At 39.4% G+C, this 22,624-nt stretch overlaps 2 protein-coding genes across 3 annotated transcripts in view; both read left to right on the forward strand.

The window, feature by feature from the left end:
* LOC105224200 (uncharacterized) overlaps nt 1-22,624 on the forward strand; it is a 305,457-nt gene that overhangs the window by 254,056 nt on the left and 28,777 nt on the right. The window lies entirely within an intron of this gene.
* Nucleotides 1-22,624, forward strand: part of LOC105224211 (E3 ubiquitin-protein ligase TRIM9) — a 247,688-nt gene that overhangs the window by 126,059 nt on the left and 99,005 nt on the right. The gene's annotated exons all lie outside the window — the stretch shown is intronic.

Genomic DNA, 22,624 nt, shown 5'->3' on the forward strand with positions numbered 1-22,624 from the left:
TATAGCTGTCATATAAACTGTGCGATCCGAGATCAGTCTTTGTATGGAAAACTTTTTTATTTGTCAAGTTATCATCACGAAATTTGGCATGTTTCATTATTCAACACAACGGTACAATTTGCGAAGAAAGTTTTCAGTTAGGACTTCTGTAGCATGCACCTGCTTAATAAACCGACCGATCAAATAGGAATAACGATTTTTTGTACTCTTTTATACTCTAAAAAAGTTGATATTTCATTAAGAAATGGTAAGAATACAGCACATATGAAACAAAACTCACGTCAACAACAACAACAGTCAACATCTCGTTCATAAACATTTAATGACATTGAAAGAAAGCTTTTGTCTTGGCAGAGTGATACGCTTTCACATTTCCGGTCCGTTAAATTTCGCAAATGTGAAATAAACAGGCAACTCAAATAATGCCCATATATGTGTCTAAAAGTAGATATCTAAACTTCTGTACATACATATACACTATATATTAGTCCATGAATGTGCATTAAAAGCAGATAAAACAGAGAAAAGCTGCAAGTAGAAGCCAACAGGAGCTATCAAAGGTCAGTGGATATAATATGAGTTGAGTGTAGTGAAAATTGTTTTAACATTTCAGCGCTGAAATACTTGTGCAAAAGCTACCCAAGGAAATGCGTGTATTTCGACAACAGAGCGCAGTGAAAGAATTTATATATATTTATTTCTACACAATCATAGAAATTTCATTTTATGACTAACCGACCAGACGTCTTCAATGGCACACACTTCGCATGTCAAATTGCAACGGCGAACACTCTGAAATACTATACAGTAGAAACCACAGGCTCTCAAGTCTTCCAGATGCAAACAGACACGGACATGTGCCATTAGAAGCAGACGAAAATCGCACAGCGTGATGCTGACGAGAAAGTGCTGAGCACATTTGGAGTTCAAGTGTGCTCGCAAATATATGAAAAAACACATTTTCACATTTATATATATGTATATATAGTATGTATATGTGTATGTGTTTATATATGTGTGCAGTTATGTGATATTTTTGCTATTGGTATATCGGTCAAGGCAAACGGAGCGCGTTAATGTGGAAGCGCCACTTTGTTGAGTTGCCGACGCATTTATGGCCAGTTGTTGTTGTTGTGTGTGCATCGTAAAAGACGCCAAGAAATAAATTGTAGCAAAAGTTGCGAAATTTCTCCCCAACAAGCCGTCTTAGCGCACTTAGCCGCACACACACACGCCGCATGCCACTTCAGCAGAAGCGACGAGTACTTAAGCGGGCAAATCGATCGGGACCGTGCGCACACTAATGCCGCAATATTCCCTTCAACACGTGCTTATGCCATGTTATTGTCGTAGCTGCTTAAGAGCTACTTCTTGTATTTTACGATTATTATTTCGAAGCATCACGACGACGTCGTGCAGCAGATGCGTATCTTCGGAATGTGATCACTCATACGCTCCTACTTACTTATAATCGGCCATTTAATATGGCATTAATTTGCGCTTGACTCATGGCTTTTTGCTTTTAATGTTCGTAAGCATGTGTGGATGTGGGCTTGTGCAGTGCTTTCCGATTTTGTTAGCAAAAATAATGTTGTAGATATTGCTTATGTAGGTTCATGTGCCTGTGTGTGGAGAGAGTGGTTGCCGCTGTAGCATTCTTCCTTACCTTCAGTAGTTATGAAAAGTAAGCCGTGTCTATGGTTGCACATATAATATCATTTACGCTATTCTGTCAATTTTATTTTAGTTATTTTTATGAATTTTGCTCGCTGAAATCGCTCATACAATTCACTCATTGAACGATGAAAATCCAGTCTTTGTATGGAAAACTTTTTTATTTGACGAGCTATCATCACAGGTTTTAGCATGGACTATTATCTAAAGAAAACCTAAATGATGTCAGGAAATTGTTCAGATCCGACCACTCTAGCATATAGCTGCCATACAAACTGAACGATTAAAATCCAGTGCTTGTATAGAAAACTTTTTCATTTGGTAAGATATCTTTACGAAATTTAACAAAAATTATTGCCAAAGACATGGCTTCTATATCTGAAGAAATTATCCAGATCGGATTGCTATTGCATGTAGCTGCCATACAAACTGAACAATCGAAATCCTGTTCTTGTATGGAAATCTTTCTTATTTGGCAACATATCTTCAGCATGAATTTTTTTCCAATACAACGTAATAATCCACCAATCCAAATCACCAACTTTCGAATATATTCCTATCTTGCATACGTTTCAATTTCTTTTAATTACCTCTTCATTTTTGCCATTTGTGCGTGGCACTTAAGCGACTGCTTTCATTATTGTGTTTCCTGCATTTGCTGCATCTAATCTCTATAGAGAGTATAGCTACCGTCACGTGTTACGTGCCGAGCGGCAATACTCTAGCATAATGAAATTGTCAAGCTCTTGTCGTTTTCCCCATACTTTCGTGCACCACCCCAAGCGTCGATTATGGATCTTATCGTGAAGTTCATTCAATTCGATTGCGATTCGATTTGCCACGCCAGCCAGCTGAGCAACCGGGCCGCTATGCGATTTCACTTATCGCGATTGCCTTGCTGCATGCCACACTCCACTCCACTCACCCCCAACCACCACCCACCACTTCTGCAATATTCGTTGTATTTTCATTGAACAATTTTCGTTCACCACCAGCTGCTGCTGTTTGTATTCTGCTACTTTCTTGTTGCTCACCCTACGTCCTTGTTGTTGTTGTCCGCATCATTTGCGGTGCAAAAATGTTGTCACTACTTTGTTGCAATAATATTTGTTTTCCTCTTTTGCAGCAGGTTGGTTAGCCCTCACCAACCGTGCATTCCTAACTTCATGTATTTTTTAATATGATAAGTCTATATGTAAGCACGAGGCAACGGTGTATTTTGCTCAGTATCCAATTTGGCATCATGGTTTCATGGTTTCCTTTGCTTGTACGCTTGGTTGGTTGATTCTTTTTCTGGTTGACTGCCAAAATGCTTGGTTAGTCCTTGGTGGTGGTGCGCGTTTGTCTACACTTGCTCAAGTGGTGCCATTGACGGATCAAAATATTTTGATAGGTCGAAACTTTAAAGTGGCAACACGAACGTCCATTGAAGCACTTGAAAAATAGAGAAGCTGGAGTTGGTGTCTTTGTATAATGGTGGCTTAAGAGGATAATGGTTGAAAGTTGCTAACGAAAGAGTAAGAATGTTAGGAAGAGAAGTTAGAGAAATTGCAATTTTTTTTGTTAAATGAAGTTTGCTAAATATATTAATATAAGTATTCTTTCCGAATTTCATTATATGCTCAATGCGTTGAGCGTAGATACGAGATAACCTGTATTTTTAAACCTTGAATAGGAAACGTGGGGCACCCTTTAGAGGTAATACATATAAATGATTAGCTTGCTAAGCTGAGTCTATTTAGTCCTGACTATCTATCCGTCCGTCTGGTTGTATTGTATATACTTCAACTAGTTCCACAGCCTTCGAGATATCGTTCCGAAAACTTTCACCCTTTCTTTTCTTCAAAGAAAGCTGTTCATTGATCCGATATCGGACCGCTATAACATAACATAGAACTGCCATATAAACTTGTTTAATTGACAAGTTATTTTCACGAAATAAGACATAGAATATTGTCTAAGACCACGATAAAATCTCTGACAAGTTGTTCACATTTGACCGCTATAACATATAGCTTCCAAACAAAACGACTGGACAAAACCATGTTCTTGTATAGGAACTCTTTTAGTATGAAAAGTGCAGGGAAGTAGGCAAGAGAGAGAAGCTGTAACTCCGCGCCTGCTTCTGTCTGGTCTTATCTAAAACTCGGCTTAGATATCTAGCAAATCAGCCGTTCAATAGACTTGATGAAGTATCAGAATCAGATATCAATCCTCTATTGAACTTGGCAAAAAGCGTGGAGCTCTTTGTATGCTGTAAACTTTAGCTCATATCAAAATGGACCGCCGTCTGGCATTAGAAAGGACTTGAAGGTCTAAACCATGAAGAACAAAACCTTGTTCATGTATAGAAATCCTTTTACTACGGAAAATGCAGGGAATTAGACTTGAGAGAAACGCTGTAACAACACGCCTGGTTCTGTCTGGCCTTATCTGGAACTCGGCTTAAATATCTAGGAGCTTACCAGTTCAATAGACTAGAAGAAGTATCAGCACTTCGCAGAAAGCATGGACATCTTTGTATGACGTAAACTTTCGCTCGTATTAAGTTGTACCTCCAACTGACTTTAGAAAAGACCCTGAAGGTCTATGCATGGCGTGCCAGACAGCCAGTCTAACCTCAGCTAACCGAACAAAAGCTCCGCTGCAACCGTGGTTAACATTTTAATTTGTTTTTCCTTCCTGCAATTCGCTTTATTTCTTTTCGCTCTCGTAGAACCAACTAACAACATAATAATATTTGTTTTGTATGTATATTTTATACTCATACATATACCTTATGCAATCAGTGCCACCACTATTTTTGCTCTTTGACATTGTCAAATGGCAGTAGTAAATCACTTAGTACAAAGTAAATAAATTGAAAGCCAAATGAAGAAGTCTTCTCACTGCAGGAAGTTTGCAACAAAGAAATGCAGGTGGGGTTGCAAGTACAATGGATTTGTTAGTTGTTTGCAACAACTGTTTTACCAAGAAAACCAACTGTAAATACGTTGAAAATGTTGACGCTTTAAATGTTAAAGGACGTAAAAACTTTGCAAGAATTATTAAGATTTGAGCACTGGCTAGTTTGCTAAACACGTGTGCTCACCAAAAGACATATATAGTAGTTATATACATAGATCCGCAAAACGGAGATACGTAAGGGACTAAAGACAACATTTTCATTTCCCAGTAGAGAAGAATGGACTAATGTTTATGTGGACGGCATACCCAATGGAGCAATCTACATTCTACAAAGGATTCAAAGCGTGAAAAAAGAACAGAAGCGCGCTTCTTCTGTAGTACCAGAAGTAGAAAGTAACTTTTAACTATAAGACTACAATTCAGTCTTTTAAGCCGAAATGGTTAACATAACAGAAAGTGCCAAGTGGCCTTCTGCTCTAAACGGCAAATCCAAGATAAACACCCAAGCGGCAAGCGGGCATTAACTAGACGCTCAACACATAACTCGGTAGTATAATATGGGTGGGAACCCGGAATATTAAACAGAAGGAAACGAAAAGGCAGACGAGCTGCTTTGGCCGGCGGCAGCAGAGAACCCAGTTCCACTAAGCTGCCCTTGCCCATTCACCTCCTTCAGAAGTTGTTTGAAGCAATTGATCCTAGAAAAGACCTCGGGTCTTAGAACATTAGCAACACATGGCATACCAAAAATCTTTCAAATAGAAGGAAACGAAAAGGCAGACGCGCTGGCTCGGTCGGTGGCAGCAGGGAACCCAATTCCCCTAAGCTGTGCCAGACCATTCAGCTCCTTCAGAAGTTATTCGAAGCAATGGACTCCAGAGGAACACCTCGGGTCTTAGAACACCAGCCACACAGGGCAAACCAAAAAGTTATCAAACAGAAGGAAACAAAAATGCAGAGAAGCTGATCCGGTCCGCGGCAACATGGAACCCAATTCCCCTGAGTCCTAGACCATTCAGCTTCTTCAGAGGTTGTTTGAAGCAATGGTTCCTTGAGGAACACCTCCACTCGTAGAACATAGTCATAAAGGGCATACCAAAAAGCTACTTTAGGGTAGTGTTGAAAATGGACAGACCAAAAAGGGGAACTAAGTAACATTATAGGGGTCATCACATCGCAACTATCCTTAAGATCCCAACTTTAGAAAAGTGTAACAGTGGATTCGGCGGAATGCGCAGAAAATGATGAGACGCTGAAACATTATTTATGCATGATGAGACGGCTCTCAATGCTCCAACTGAAGAGATGTTTTGCAACTGGTGTGAAAAAAATTAAGTTTCTTACCAAATCCACTGAGTCGTTGGACAAGGCTTAATTCGGTTACCAACAGGTATCACAATGGTCCTAAATGTTGTCGTTGTAGCGGCAGAATTCTGTCAAGTTGACAGTCTTTGACCGGATAAAAAATCCGGGTTCGATCCGTTTACGTAGAGCCGACTGTCGTGGGAACGGTGGACCTAGCTGTGACCGCCTGCAGTCTGAAGCTCCTGTGCCTTGCTTTCTCAACCAGTCAACCATATTTCTGTTATGCAGGCTAACTGTGCCCATAACTATCATCTCAGTGACTGTAACACTACCCCTGAAATCTTCTTTCATTAACTAATTTTATCTATTTTAAGATATTGAAAACATTTATCAATTTGCTGAGAAATATTTTTTTTTTGAAAATATTTTTAAGAGTAATTGAAAACTGTATTGACACTAAAAAATTAGTAATATGCATTGCTCTTTTGCTAAGTCACCCTTTATTTTGCTGATAAATATTACTTAGAAAAACATGTATGTTACCTCCACAATACTCCGCAGCACTAATGCACTTTGCGTTTCTCTTTTTCTTTGCAGGTACGTAATCAAAGCTCGCGATTTTTGCTACCTCATAAAAGCAAACTGTTGTAGTACTAATACGCCACCGGGGAGAACACGGTTGCCATTACTGCAAAAAAATGTTAGCATGAGTAAGTAATTATTCGACAAAAAAGCAAAGCAGGTAATAGTGCAACTATGCCATTTCAACGATTGCTTTTTGACTCTACTTCTTAACTCCGCTTTCCAACGCTGACTTTGCAAGCACTTTCTTTCTCTCCACACACATACACACGGTGTAGCAATTTTGCGCGATAGCTCCAGCTCCTACAATCGAAATCAGCGCAACCGAACTTTTGTAATTCGCTCACGACACGCAACTCTGCGCCGCAAGCCAAGCACTTGACCCCTTACAATCGCATTGCGGCACTAGGCAACAAAATGCCGCATGTAGTATGTTGGTATTTACCTTAGCTCTAGTTGAGTGCTTGCGATTGCATTTAGTGTGTTGCATTTCTGGTTACTTATCGGATAAATGCGGATTGCAGCGGCGCTCGGCGCACGGCGCTGGCACACGTCCAGACTTTACAACACAGCACCACAAAATTTTGTAAATATTTCTTTCTCATACGTTTCGTATACACTGCAACAATGCTTCTTTTCCTTGGATACAATGGCGTAAAAGTATTTTCGCCGCATTTCTGCTTAATATTCTTCAGGATGTGCGCAAACTACCATTTTGCTCGGGATCACATATTCGCTAAAAGGAAATCATTGTTAGCGCACTTGTTATACCGCGAATAGGGTATATTAAGGTTGTCATGAAGTTTGTAAGAAAGAAACGTCGGTGACTGTCACTTGTAGTTGGAGTCCAATAAGACATGTGTAAGTTTTGCAGGTGACTGGAATACGTTGAAGAAAGGAATGGTAGTTTTGTGATGTAAAAAAGTCTAAAATTGTACTGCATGCACCTAATAGAGGCTCTGCTTTCGATGTCGATTCCGAACTACATTCACTGAATTCAACTCTCGGAAGGTAGTCGGCTTTAATGGTATCAATGGTATCAATGTTATCTCTGTTAAGAGGCCAAGACGTGGGTTGACGCAAGCACTTAAGGGTTAAGAGCTTCAGAGCTTCAGAGCCGACCAGCACAAAGAGAAATTCCCCTCATGATGACGGGAGAGGAAATTACTCTGATCCCTAATAGGGGTTAAGCGGGACGGAAGCAGTCTCGACTTTAGTTCGTCAAACATTTCTGCGAGGTTTCATTCCCACGCACTTAGGTGTCAGAATACCTTGACTACCAGCCCATACTTGAAATCAATAAAATTGCAGTCCTAAAATCATATTGCAAGTTGAGTCCAAAAGTTTGAATGCAGCAGGCTCTGGCGTTCAATGGCGTCAGCGGAAGCGTTTAGTTGAACTAAATAGAAAATCATTCCTAAAAGTCCTAAAATCATATTCCGAGTCTAATTGGAAGTTAAGGGTCTGATAGAAGCAGGCTCTGCAGTCCAGTCACGTTAGCGTTGCTCAGGATGCACCGTTTGGAGCTGACCCGCCTTAGATCCCAAATGTTATTTTAGTGCGGCTCGGTTTCATTCGTTTGTATTTTTTTTTTCTTTCTTAACTGTGCGCTCTTTCTGAGGGTAAGTTCTCAATTTTTCACACTCTTTTTTCTCTTGATAGTAGAGAAATTAAGTTATCGGCTGAGCCAGCTGACCTTCAACAACGTTACGTATTTTATCTTTAGATCTTCAACAGCTTATTTTAAGTTTGTCTTGATGTTTGTAATGGAAAATGTCGGAGACTCTGTATATATGTAAGTGTGTATACGTATTAATGATCAGCGTGATCAACTAAGTCCATTTAGCCATAGTCGTCTGTATGTCCGTCAATCTGTCTGGTATCTGATATCAATCAGAAATTTCGCGCATGTGCTTTGCCTTCCAAGAAGCTGCTCATTTGTCGGAACCTCTGATATCGGTCGATCAAAATCCCTTACTTGTATGGAAACTTTTGTACATCACGAGCTATCTTCACGAAATTTGCCAACATTTTTAACTCAGTTATTGCTATAATTTCCCAATAATTGTCCAGATCGGACAACTACTCGTAAACCTGTGATTGATATTACACCTTCGCAAACATTGTGAGAAACAACGATATAAAAAAATCGAAGAAAAAACGATATAATAGACAACACTCATATTGCACAAATATGAGTTTCGGTTATAAAATGGTTATAAATTGAAACAAATTTGAGTTTTGGTTATAAATTGGTTATAGTATATTGGTTATCATACTCTCATATTGAAACAAAATATGAACACTAGTTATAAAATGGTTATATATTGGTTATCATACACTTATATTGAAACAAAATTTGAGTTTTGGTTATAAATTGGTTATAGTACATTGGTTATCATACTTTCATATTGAAACAAAATATGAATACTAATTATAAAATGGTTATATATTGGTTATCATACACTTATATTGAACAAAATTTGAGTTTTGGTTATAAACTGGTTATAGTATATTGGTTAGCATACTCTCATATTGAAACAAAATATGAACACTAGTTATAAAATGGTTATATATTGGTTATCATACACTTATATTGAAACAAAATTTGAGTTTTGGTTATAAATTGGTTATAGTATATTGGTTATCATACTCTCATATTGAAACAAAATATGAACACTAGTTATAAAATGGTTATATATTGGTTATCATACACTTATATTGAAACAAAATTTGAGTTTTGGTTATAAATTGGTTATAGTATATTGGTTATCATACTCTCATATTGAACACTAGTTATAAAATGGTTACATATTGGTTATCATACCCTTATATTGAAACAAAATTTGAGTTTTGGTTACAAATTGGTTATATATTGGTTATCATACCCTCATATTTAAACAAAATTAGAGTTTTCGCTATAAAATAGTGAAATATATTGTTTATTTTATCCGACAGATTTTTCTGATAAATTGTTTTGCATTTTAGTTGACGATACATACATATAAACATACATTTGCAGCTGTCATTAACAAATCACTCAAATTTCGCCGTTAATTAAATTTTTATTTGCTTATAAGACATACATATGTACATATTTTCTCCCCTTCGATATAATAGCTCTCCTTACCGCTACCTGCGAATATTGCCATAATTGTTTGTCTTCCACAAAATTTGCTGCAATGCTGCACAATTATGCAAATGCCACACGTAGTCAATGCCAGAGATTTCATAGCATTATTTGCATTTGGCATTTCCATTGCTTGCATTCTCCAATTTTGCACACTTTCTCCCAACGCACTTGCTTCCAATACAATTCTGTAGCCAAAGAGACACATACACATATGTATGTGCTCGCTTCATCTACATATGTACATAATCGTCAGTCATTTGCGTGGAAAATGCCGCACTTGCAAACATTATTGCGTTATTTCTAAATGAATTTGCATATATTTATGTGTTTATTCTCACATACCCGGCCATATTCAGGAGCGTTCAGCGTGAGCGTTTTGTGCATCAAAAGTGTAGCTTCCTCATCTTCTAAATTGCCTCAAGCCCTTTCAGGCGTGTAATTTATGCAAAATGATGCTGTGAACGTATGCTGCATAGAATTTCGCAAGCTCAAACGCTTACATACATACATATGTACACAATATACATAAGCACTTACAAATGTTCTTATTTATCTACGCCAATTTATTTGTAAAGCGTTTGTTAATTAAATTGCCACATTTGATATTGTTTTACTTAGCATATATAAATACTTACGTAAATCTCCATACCTACCTACTTAGATCTCGGTACATATAGACATTGTTGTACACAACTTTAAGAATCTTTGAAATTTCACCAAAACGAAATGAAGTATTATCTGGTGTATATATGTAGTTATATTAGCAGCAATTTAATAGCAGACTGAAAAACTTGTATCGTTTCAAAAGTAACAATTTTTGGCTAAAAAAATTGGTATGGTTTTTCCAATATTTGCCAACGTGACCGATATACTGCTTATAGCGATCTTCTAGCTTATCGATAAGCGTTTTTGGCACAACTTATCGTTGGTGCTATCGCAAAAGCCTTTTGGTCCATAAACGATCGCAAGAGATTAGTGAGCTCTTTGCCGTCAGTAAAGCTAGCCTAGTTGTGGGGCTTTTAACAGGCCATTTCCCTACAGGCGTCCATGCTGTAAGGTTGGGAATCTTCCCAGACGCCATCTAAAGAAGCTGTATGAAATACTTCCTTCTTTACTGTCCGTGAAAGACTTAAGGACTTGAGAGCGCATACCTGCAGACATCGCGCCAAACTGGCGAACTAGGTAATTAAACGCCTGTGCAAATTTGAGTTCGATCTTTTCTGTGGCTTCACATAGGACTACATATAGCGATCTCTTTAGATCAGCCATCAAAATAGCCTAACTTCGATAATTTCTTTCTTTGCTGTTGCTGTCTAAAAACGCACAAAATTTCATTGAACGAAATGTCTCACACGTTTCTTTCATAGCTTTGGAAAATCAACAATATCGATCAACCACATTTACGATCTTCCAAAATCATTTTGGAAATCTTTGGAAATTTTCGTCAGTCCAGGTACTTCGTCTTGTTGCTTTAAACGTCATTAAAGCTTTTTTTGCAATTTATTTTCCAGAGTGACCTATTTATCTATATTTTTCCATAGCAAAGCTTACAGATTCAAAAATGCTAACGCTCTATAACCTATTGTAGGATAGGGTTTTAATTTTTACCTAATCTTTTGAAGATTAGCTCCAACCACAAAAGAGATAAACGCATTTAAGAAGCTCCCCCTTACAAAAACGTTACAAACCTAATAGCCCGTGGCGGAAGTTATACCTTATTGTATAACGAATACCCTATAATATCCTCACAAAAAAAACATAATTCTATACAAGAACGTGAATTTCTTTCCGATTGTACAGTTTGTATGACAGCTATACTGCTGTAGTGGTCTGATATTGGCAGTTCCATCAAATTAGCAGCCTTTGGGCAGAATTTCAGACTGTCATAGACACAGCTAACGAGGTTTTAGTCGAATTAGCAATAGCGCGCCAGTCGTGTCTTCGCTTCAAGTGCAGCCAGGTCTTTCTTCAACTGATCTCTCCAACGGAGTGGAGGGATTGCTAATTCGTATACACCAAGACTGGAATGAAGGGCGACTTGTCGAGTTTGGTCTTTGTTCGTCGAGAGAGGAGTTCACTTGTCAATTGCCTACTCAGTATTGGCAAGCGGGAATCTGCGTTTGGATTTCAAGGCTAATATTGTTATTGGTACTAATTCTGGTTCAAAGATAGACAAAAGTATAATATCTGCCACTACAAAGTAATGACTGTCAACAGTGAACCCCGAGATATGTGGTCGGACAGGCAGTATGAGTTCATTAAAGGACGCAGTATAGAGAATGCATTGATTCAGGTCCAGAATATTGTTAGGGAGAATGTCAACAAATATGGCCATTAGTACAACGACTGGAGGAGCTTTGCTGTCCGGAAATTACTCTTTGGCGAATTTACTTTTCGGACAGAAAAGCCTCTCTAGTCCGCATGAATAGAAGTGTTCAGATTGGGGTGGTTCGTGTCTGCCCACAGGGTTCCATCTGTGGTCCGTACATATATTTGGAATCTCATAATGAAGTCACTGTTTTGGCAGTTCGAGCCACTATGTAAATGTTGTGCGCATGCGAATGACCTTATTCTTCTGGTGGAAGGCATTTTCAGGGTGCTGATAAACGCATTGATTTGATCCGCAGTGCTTTTGAGCGCCTTGTGGTCAGGCTGTCGTCAGCAGGTACCCACATTAAGCACACTGGACGTTGTTATCAACAAGGACGTGTGAATCAAATCGCAAAGGCCACGTCTGTCTGTTTGAAGACAGGGAGTATTTTGTCTTGTCTTCGTTCACAACCAAACCAAAAAGCTTCACTTCATTACTCAGGCTTGAAAGAACTAACGGCGCAGTATATCAATATTATCGGCATACGCCAACAGCTGTACACTCCTATAGATGAATGTGCCTTCTATATACATACTTGTATATATGGATGAAGGCACAATATAGGCGGTCTCCAATATCTGAAACCTCGTGGTGTCGATATCTTAAAAACTGACGGACTAAATCTCATATATACAGACGTCACGCTGATCATTTATATTATATTCCTTCTAGGGATTAGAGAAATTTCGTTTTAAACTTAATATATACTGTTGAGGGTATACGAGGGCTGCTATATATATCTCTGGCCTAATAATGAAAATAGGAATATTTATGAACGAAAATGGTCTTATTGTTTTTCAAAATATTCTCCATCAAGATTTATATACTTTTGAATGCGCTCAAACCAATTTCCGAAGCACTTTTTCCACTCCGATTGAGACACCTCCAAAACATGGTTTTTGAATGCTTCAACAGCATCTTCTGGCGATGAAAATCGTTGACCACGCATTATTTTCTTGATGTGTGGGAATCAGTTTTGCCGAAGAAACAGGCGACCATTTGCTTCGAAATGCTTCTTCCACGAACATCTTTCGTTGGATTTGGCTCGTCTAGGAAGACCCACACGGTCGATTGCTGTTTTGTTTCGGGCTCATACGCATAGATCCATGATTCGTCACCTGTGACGATCTTATGAACGTCTTTTGAAGCATCGCGATCGTATTTTTTCAGCATTTCTTTACACCAATCCACACGAGCCTTTTTTTGAGCGATTGTCAAATTGTGCGGCATCCAACGAGAACAAACCTTTTTTACGGCCAGGTGTTCATGCAATATCGAATGTGTGCTGGTGGGAGAAATGCATATGCATGCCTCTATCTGAAGGTATGTTACATGACGGTCTTGCATTATCAGTTCACGTACGGCATCGATGTTTACTGACACAACGGCTGTTTTTGGACGACCTTCACGGAATTCGTCTTTGAGCGAACGTCGGACACGATTGAATTCGTTGTACCAGTTTTTCACAGTGCTATAGGATGGTGCTTCATAGCCATACAAAGATTTTAGTTCATCGATGCACTCTTCTCGTGATAATCCACGACGAAAGTTGTGAAAAATGATCGCACGAAAATGTTCACGAGTTAATTCCATTTTTTAGCCGAGATGAATTTTTTAATTCCCTGTAAATAAAACAATTCACGATTAAATGACAAAACGTTCTGAGTGATGTTATGCTAAAAAATGTCAAACTTTCCAATGGAAATGTCAGATTGCACCTGGCAACACTTAGTGTTGCCTAGTCCAGATATATATATAGCAGCCTACGTAAAAGTCGTTAAATAATGGGAAATGAATTCAAATTAAATTTTATAAAAATTTTGTTTGTACAAATTTTTTTTAACCACAAAGTTGGAAATATTTGTATACAAACTCTGGAAATCTGCATATGCTAAGTTGCTAGCATGTTATTAAGCACCCACCATTATGACAACACTGCGTACAATGCGTGCCGCAGAGCCAGCAACAAATCAACTGAACAAAAGCCACAGCAAGAAGGCTTTTACCCCACAAAAGCGGTGAGAGGGGTTCATCGGTCCGTAAGTGCGTGAGCTGTCTGTGCGCAAATGCTTGCCAGAGCGTAAGGAATGGCAATATTGCCATAACTGTGCGAGTGCTTGATGTTTGTGTTGCCACTTCAAGTATGTGCAACATGGTGGCATTGTGCGTGCATATGTGCTTCTTCTTCGCAGTTGGCGATAGTCATGTCAATCGTTTTATTGAATACGAATGCGACTGCTTACAAACATACTTAAACAATTATAAGCACTTTGATATTGCGGTGCATGCAACATAAGGCGATTGCTAGGTCATGTCGGTTGCTACCGCTGCAGCGTGAAGAAGTGACAAAGCGGGCGTGTGGCAAGCGAAAACTGCTGCAATTCATATATGGATACAGGAGCGCGTCTGTATGTTTGTATGTGTGCAGACCACTTTGTGGTAAGTACGCTCTGGGTTTGTGGCAGGCTTAATGCGTACTCTGTCATTTTCCCAGGAGGATTGTGCGCACAGCAGTAACAGCAATAACAACAAACAAACCGTGAAACCAACTACACCAATAACTCTGCAACAACACCAATAACTCGCCAACAACAGTAAACTCGTCAACGCCGCATAACAAACGGCAAATGAATGCTTGCTGCTCCCACTGCCGTGTGGGCGTTTGGCGTGTTGTTACTTGCCGCTTGCCTTGCGTTGCATGTTCAACCGTTTGCAACGCCACACCACCCTCACTTCAAGCATCATCGTCACCGTCGTCATCATCGTCGGTATTGTGCGTCCGTCCGCAATTTTACCTTTGCTATAAATGCATTTATGTTAAGTGCTCCTCAAAGCATGGCCAAAGCGTTTGCATTTTCATTTGATACCGCAATAGCAACAACAAAACTATCTATCAATGCGCATACAAAAGCGACAACAACACAACAACAACAGATATGTAAGTTACCATTCAGCGTTTGTGGCACTTCCAAATGTTGCATTAGTGCAAACTAATCGCTGTTGCAAGAATAGTAAGTTCACACGATTGTTGTTCGTTGTTAGTTGATTTTGTTTTTGCCTTTTGTTATGTTTGATATTACTTACATATATAAGCAAATGCAAACAATACTAAACTTTGACTACGGTTGCAACGAAACTGTAATACCCTTCACAAGTATAAAGGTTCTGTACAAGAATTTGATTTGGAATCGTTCAGTTTGTATGGCAGCTATATGCTATAGTGGTCCGATGTGGCAAATTTTTTTCGGATATTTTAGCGTTCCCTCAGATAATAATCCATACTAAGTTTCGTGAAGATATCTTATCATTCGAAAAAGTTTTTCATACAAGGACTTGAGTTGTATCGATCGCTTTGTTTAAGAGCTATATGCTATAGTGACCCGATTTCGGCGGTTCCGACATATGAGCTAGTTATTGGGGAAAGAAGAATATTTGCGAAAAAACTGAAGGACTAGTTTGCGTATATCTAGAGACAGATGGATACACAGACAAATGGACATGCCTAAATGGACTCAGCTCGTCATGATCATCATTTATATAAAAATATGAAATTATTTATTCCTGTGAAAGTAGCTTCGATGCCATTAGGTATGGAACTCGATTCCTTTTGCATGACCATGACAGAAGTCCGGGCGCTGAACCCAATTTTCAACGGTTTTCAAGCATAAATCGGCCGATACTGCTGCAATCTCACGTTCGATATTCCTACGAAGTTTATCAATCGGCACTGGCTTGTTGGCATAGACCATAGACCTGACGTAGCCCCACAGAAAATTGTGTAACGGCGTCAAATCGCATGACCGAGACGGCCAATTGACTGGCCCATTTCACTAGATAACAAGTTCACCAAACTTGGCTTTCAATAAATCGATCGTGACAGTCGCTGTGTGGCTTGTGTAGCCATCTTGTTAAGACCACATATAATCCAAGTCCATATCAACCGATTCGGGCCAAAAATATTCGTTAATCTTTGAGCGGTAGATTTTCCCATTCACAGTAACGTGCCGGTCTTGATTATCACGAAAGAAGTACGCCCCAATGACGCCGCCGGTCCATAACCGCACCAAACCGTAATTTTTTCGGAATAGAATGGTGACTCACGTAGTACGTGTGGATTGCTGCCTGACCAATAACGCATATTTTGCTTATTGACAAAGCCATTCAGCCAGAAATGAGTCTCATCGCTGAAGATGATTTCTCGATGAAAATCTGGATCATTTTCAAGTTGTTGCTCAGCCCATCTCACGACGATTCTGGTGGTCAAGCGGCTTCAGTTCTTGCGTCAATTTGATATTTTAACGATTTAGGCAAAGATAGATAGGCAAGATCTTTTCGCAAAATTCGCTACAACGACGTCACAGAGATGCCCAACGCTTAAGAACGAATTATGGAAGAGTGATTTGGGTCTTCCTAAATTGATGCGCTAGCGGCTGAAATATTCTCGACACTATGGGGAATTCTTTGACTCACTGACACGGGAATATTTAGTATTGTGCTCGTGGATTCAAATTTTTCCAATTGTTGATCTGACAGGACGATTATGACGACCATATATTGTACGTAGCGCTCTTAAAGTTGAGGCCACTGACTCCGAATTTCGGTACAATATTTGAATTATTTCGACTCGTTGTTGATTCGTATATCTTTCCATGATGAAATGGCAAACATTACTGAAGAGAATGGTCGAAAGAGCGGCAAAAAATATGACGTCGTTCTTTTACTTCGTTCTTCTACTTCGTTCTTCTACTTTTATAGCGCCGTTTTGAAAAAACCCTATATATTTTTTATGAGGTCTCCGTTGTTTCCCTTTTGGTGTTACAAACTTATCGATTAGGTTTGTGCACACAGTTTTTATGGAAGAATCTGATTTCTTATGTGTCATAAGAGCGTAGAAGAATGAGAATGTAACAATTTTTGTCTACTTTACTACTGAGGAACTCACACGACAGACGATTATACGTAACCAGAAGTATTCGGATTTTTGTTTCAACAAGGATTGTAGTAATGGCAGCAGTCTTCCGAGTTATAAGTCAAAAATTTAAAGGCTTTACGTACGCCAGTTGTACAGCATATCATTATGACACCACTTGCGAGCTTTCTGGTCTAAGCGCCTATAACCAAACCTCATTATAAAAAAGTCCTTAATAACAGCAAGTATTTACCTTGCTAACTTATTCGCTACCAAAATAACACAGCAAAAGTTTTCGTTAATTTTTGTCAAGTTTCCAATTTTATATTTACACGCGTGTTGACTCCAACTTAAATTGGCTAAAAGTTTAAGGTCAATCAAAATTCTTGTCGCCGCCGAAATATGCGTTTGCCTAGTACCAAACCATTTGGCAGAAGTCAAATGCTGCCCAGGCCAGATAAGCCAATCCAGCAGCGCAAACATAATCAAGCTTTATTTACAACATTTCTTGCGCTGCCTTCACTCAACTCTGTACAGTTACTTTTTGTCCTCATGCCTTTTATGCTCAACTTTTTAAGGCACATATATGTAAACTTTAGTTGCTGATACATATTTTTCTGGAGCACTCGTTCAAACGTCGCTTGCTCACTCTATTATTCATATTTGCTCAGCAAGTTTTGGCCGCCCGTCATTTTAGGCGTCCGTCAAATATGTAACTCTGTTTTGGAAGGTTGAGGAAAGCAACTGCTTCAACTCGGTCCTTAATTGTGTTCAAATGCAGCTTATTCAAGGCCATCATTTATATACATTTGTAAGTTTTTTCGCTTTGTATGCTACTTGCGTTAGCTTTTGAAACTCTCCTTTTAAGAAAGCTCTTAGATTTTTTTTTTAATGGAGTAAGTCAGTATTTGCGCTATCCAAATCCATTTTCGGTGGTCCGTTTATAGCGACTTTTTTCATCATTTTTTCCTTTTAATATTCTTTCTTTCTTGCTGTCCACCCTCGCTGCTTTTGCATTGTCATCGTTTTTTCTGTGGAGTCACTTGCTTTCCTCGCCGCTTTTTAGATTTTAAATAAACATTGGCTTAAATCCTTTTAATTTTTCACAGCATTCATTTATGGGTCTTATCTCAGATGCCCCATACTCGTTTGTGCCTTTTTTTTATCAAAATGTGCTTTCATTTTCTCCTTTGGCTGCACACATTCCCGCACATCGCTTTAGATTTGGTGTGTTTCCAGCTTTGACTTCACTCGTTTTTTCCGTTATTTGACCGAAATTGTTGCCATTGCCTATTTTGGATTCACGGAAAGTGGCGAAGTGTCTGCAAATAATATCTGCTGCTGGTCGAGTCCAAAGACTCAAATGACAGTGTGAGACTGTGAGGGTGCGTAGAAGCTCGATCTCCGCATCGAACACTTGGAAATGTGTGTGCATATGTTAGCTTTTGTCGGAGCGTGTGTTTGCACTGCACTTTTGTATTTCGTCAGTGCAAATATTATTATTCATTCCTTCGAGCCCTAACCCTTTTACTCACTATTTGCTGCGTTATTATGGAATTCTCCCAGTGCTTATCAGCACTCACTTCCAAGTATTTGCCTTATGCTTAACTGTTTGAACTGCTGATAATAATTTAATCGTAATTGGATTATGTCTTTACATTTTACTGTAATGTGACCATTTGTAACTGCGGAATGCTCTTTATTTTGAGCTTTTAGAGTGATACAAACGTGCTTCAAAGTTAAATAAGGTTCGGTTAGGTCGTACGGTTCGTCCAAAATTCGGTGAACCCCAGCAAATTCGCTAGCTATCCAAAGATGTGTCTACCGAGATATTTAAATCACAGTCTGGCAAAAGCCGAGAAATAGACGAGAAAGTGACATTATGTTTCAACTCGCCTTTCTCCTTCAGGTTTGGCAAAAAGAGTCCAACAAAGTATCTAGCCGTACTGTGTCCGACCCTGTCCAGTCAGAACACATACTAATGCGACGAGACTGACCTTGCTGAGAGCCAGTAGTTCGGAGGACCTCTTATGGTTAACTCTGTACCAGAAGGATCTCTCAGTCGCATAAGTTATAGGAGGTCCAAAGGTCCATTTTTGCCATCTTAGCTTGAAAGGCTTTATAGTGCTCTGATAGTCTGAAACTAAAGTTCATGCAGAGTTCTAGAAAAAAGGCTCTACCTTCTTCTCCCCCTCTTAACTTCGATCCATTCGTGAGAAAGCTCACTGCACGCTTTCTCCAATGACTTTGACTTGTACAAAAATCTCTCACAGGTGTGTAACCTGAGAATTGCCAGGAGAAGCAGTGATCTAGATTGTAAGAAATGCAATCGACGCAGGGAAAAATTAAAATGTGTTCTTGCCCGAGGCTCTTCATAATTCAAATTTCTCCCAGTTTAATAGGAGTTTTCGCGCCCAAGAACCTATCAGCTATGTGTAAAGGTGTAACGCATATAATGCCATTGTCTACCTTTGTTGGTGTTTTCCCTAGCGCCGATGAAGGTTACTCTATGAACACCCTCCAGCTGCTTAGCAAGTGCGGTTTTTCTAATCACCCGCCACCAACACCGGCCCCATAAATCTCAACTATGCCTTCATAGAGCCAGAGCGTCACTTTTGGTGAGAGATCCAACCTCTTCTCAATCACTCCTCCACATAGTATAAGGCGAGCGATGCCTTCCTCATTTTCTGCTGAATGTTTGGCTTCCAAGAGAGCTTCTTATCGCGGATAATCCCCAATTCACTCCTTCCATTGGTTTGCTATGAAGTTAAGAATGGTTTTAAATTTGTTGACTCCTACCCTTGAAGTGCAATTTGACTTCTTTTCCTCCTCTTTAGGGCTTATAACGGGTGATTTTTTTGAGGTTAGGATTTTCATGCATTAGTATTTGACAGATCACGTGGGATTTCAGACATGGTGTCAAAGAGAAAGATGCTCAGTATGCTTTGACATTTCATCATGAATAGACTTACTAACGAGCAACGCTTGCAAATCATTGAATTTTATTACCAAAATCAGTGTTCGGTTCGAAATGTGTTTCGCGCGCGTGTTTTGTTCAGCGATGAGGCTCATTTCTGGTTGAATGGCTACGTAAATAAGCAAAATTGCCGCATTTGGCGTGAAGAGCAACCAGAAGCCGTTCAAGAACTGCCCATGCATCCCGAAAAATGCACTGTTTGGTGTGGTTTGTACGCTGGTGGAATCATTGGACCGTATTTTTTCAAAGATGCTGTTGGACGCAACGTTACGGTGAATGGCGATCGCTATCGTTCGATGCTAACAAACTTTTTGTTGCCAAAAATGGAAGAACTGAACTTGGTTGACATGTGGTTTCAACAAGATGGCGCTACATGCCACACAGCTCGCGATTCTATGGCCATTTTGAGGGAAAACTTCGGACAACAATTCATCTCAAGAAATGGACCCGTAAGTTGGCCACCAAGATCATGCGATTTAACGCCTTTAGACTATTTTTTGTGGGGCTACGTCAAGTCTAAAGTCTACAGAAATAAGCCAGCAACTATTCCAGCTTTGGAAGACAACATTTCCGAAGAAATTCGGGCTATTCCGGCCGAAATGCTCGAAAAAGTTGCCCAAAATTGGACTTTCCGAATGGACCACCTAAGACGCAGCCGCGGTCAACATTTAAATGAAATTATCTTCAAAAAGTAAATGTCATGAACCAATCTAACGTTTCAAATAAAGAACCGATGAGATTTTGCAAATTTTATGCGTTTTTTTTTTAAAAAAAGTTATCAAGCTCTTAAAAAATCACCCTATACATATGGAAGGAAAAACAACTGAGTCATTTGTCATTTCAGACGTAGAAAGAGGAAAACCTCCACTAAATATAGAAAATACTTCGGGAACCAATAACTACTGATAAGAGCAATATTCAGCAATAAGTATTTTAAATCCTTAAATACAGACCAGAAGACTGAAGGTTTCATACTTTCACCTCGTAGAGAAGAAACAATGAAATTAATCAATTTTGTTGGGATTTGAAAAATTCTCAGAAGTTTCTAAACAATATTTCTTAAGGATTTCTCTTCGCATACCTGAGTTTTTCCCCTCACCTTGTTTTGCTCATAAATATGCTTCTTTGCCGCGCATTAATATCATAATTCTTTGTGACCAGCTCCGCATTTCTTTTAACGTTATCCTGCTTATCCTTATCGCCGCGCAGTCACTATTGCTTCCTTATTCTCTTAACCATTGATTTATCCATCCGCCCACACAGCATTTTGCCCCATTCAATCTAAGCAAAGCACAATACCCACTTTGTTTTCGTCCACTTCAACTCACGCCCTTTCTTTGTTCCTGAGCTCAATACGGTGTTCGTGGCCCGTTCTTCGTCGCCCGCATGCGATCGCCTGATTTGTGTTTGGCGTAGTAGCGAGTGATTTATGGTGCAGCGCTTTTCGATTAGCTGCCAAAGTGCGGAGTAAACTTTAACGCCCCAATGTTCTGTATTTTTGTTCGTTCCCTGTTCTCCACTGTATTACTGGTATAAATATTTTTGTAGCCCTGCTTAGTTTTCGGTTCTTTTATTCAATTGCAAAATGTTTTGTTTTTATTTTTATTTGTAAAGTATATTTTCAGTTCGTGCAACATTTTGCTGCATCGCCACTTCTGTTAGTGCTACTAAGTAAGTACGGCGCTATAGTGCCATTGTTGGCTGCAGTGGCTCATGCTGAATGCTAGTAGAGCTTTACTTTTTTACTTCCAGTGTAGGTGCTGTGCCATAAACATTTGTTATCGCGGAGTAGCAGCTAAGCTATATGAAGTTGCCCATTTACTATACTTCGTGCAACGGCGAGATAAATTTTTCAACACAATGTTCCTTGTAAGTAAACCCTTTTGCTTGGGATAACGTAGTTTGGGTGAGGTAAGACTTAGTTTTTTCGCAGTAAAGCTGATGATTTTGTTTCTCCTACTAAAGTCGAAGTTCGATGGGCACTTTAATATAATGAAAATTTAAAATACTGGGTAATGTTTCTTCCAATATCTTTGCTTCATGCAGATAGATATATCTAGCCTTAAAGCGTTGTGCTTAAGAAAAAACATCTTGAACCCATCTAACCGTCAATATAAGGCGCAGAAAACCTCTAAACTCATAGTATTTGGCGATCTAGTTAAGCGAAAGTTTGAAGCGAAGGAACCGGCAGCATTACTCGATAAAGAATGTTGCCAAACACAAGACGAACTTGCAGAATCGGTGGAAGTCACTGCCATCTCTCTGACCGTCCTCACTTCTTTGCTGCACGGAACTTAACATTCTCCCCGACTAAATCCACAGCGACCATATTTACAAGCTGGTCGAAGGAGTACCGACATGACGGTAATATTGCAGTCGATGGCGTTGAAATACCGACTGTCAATAACCCTAAAATTTTAGGTGACTTCCGACAGTCTGTGCTCCTTGACTCCTCATACGACCGCTATTATCGCCAAAGTACAGAGCCGCAACAAAATTCTCAAGTCGCTAGCCGGCAGTACATGAGAAAAAGGACAAAGAAACATTGATGGTAACATACAAAATGGCGTTGATGGCAACATACAAGGCAATCGGCCGGCCGCTTCTTAATTCTGCCGCATCAATATGGTTACCTCTATACAGTGAAATGCAGACGAGAAAGCTCCAAACTTGTCAGCACACTGCATTCCAGACTGCGACAGGATGCCTCTTGATGTCTCTCATCGAACACCTTAACTCTTCTCCAAAAAGTTCCTTCTGAGGTGC

The sequence above is a fragment of the Bactrocera dorsalis genome, chromosome 1 (assembly GCF_023373825.1).
Source record: "Bactrocera dorsalis isolate Fly_Bdor chromosome 1, ASM2337382v1, whole genome shotgun sequence".
Taxonomy (NCBI): domain Eukaryota; kingdom Metazoa; phylum Arthropoda; class Insecta; order Diptera; family Tephritidae; genus Bactrocera; species Bactrocera dorsalis.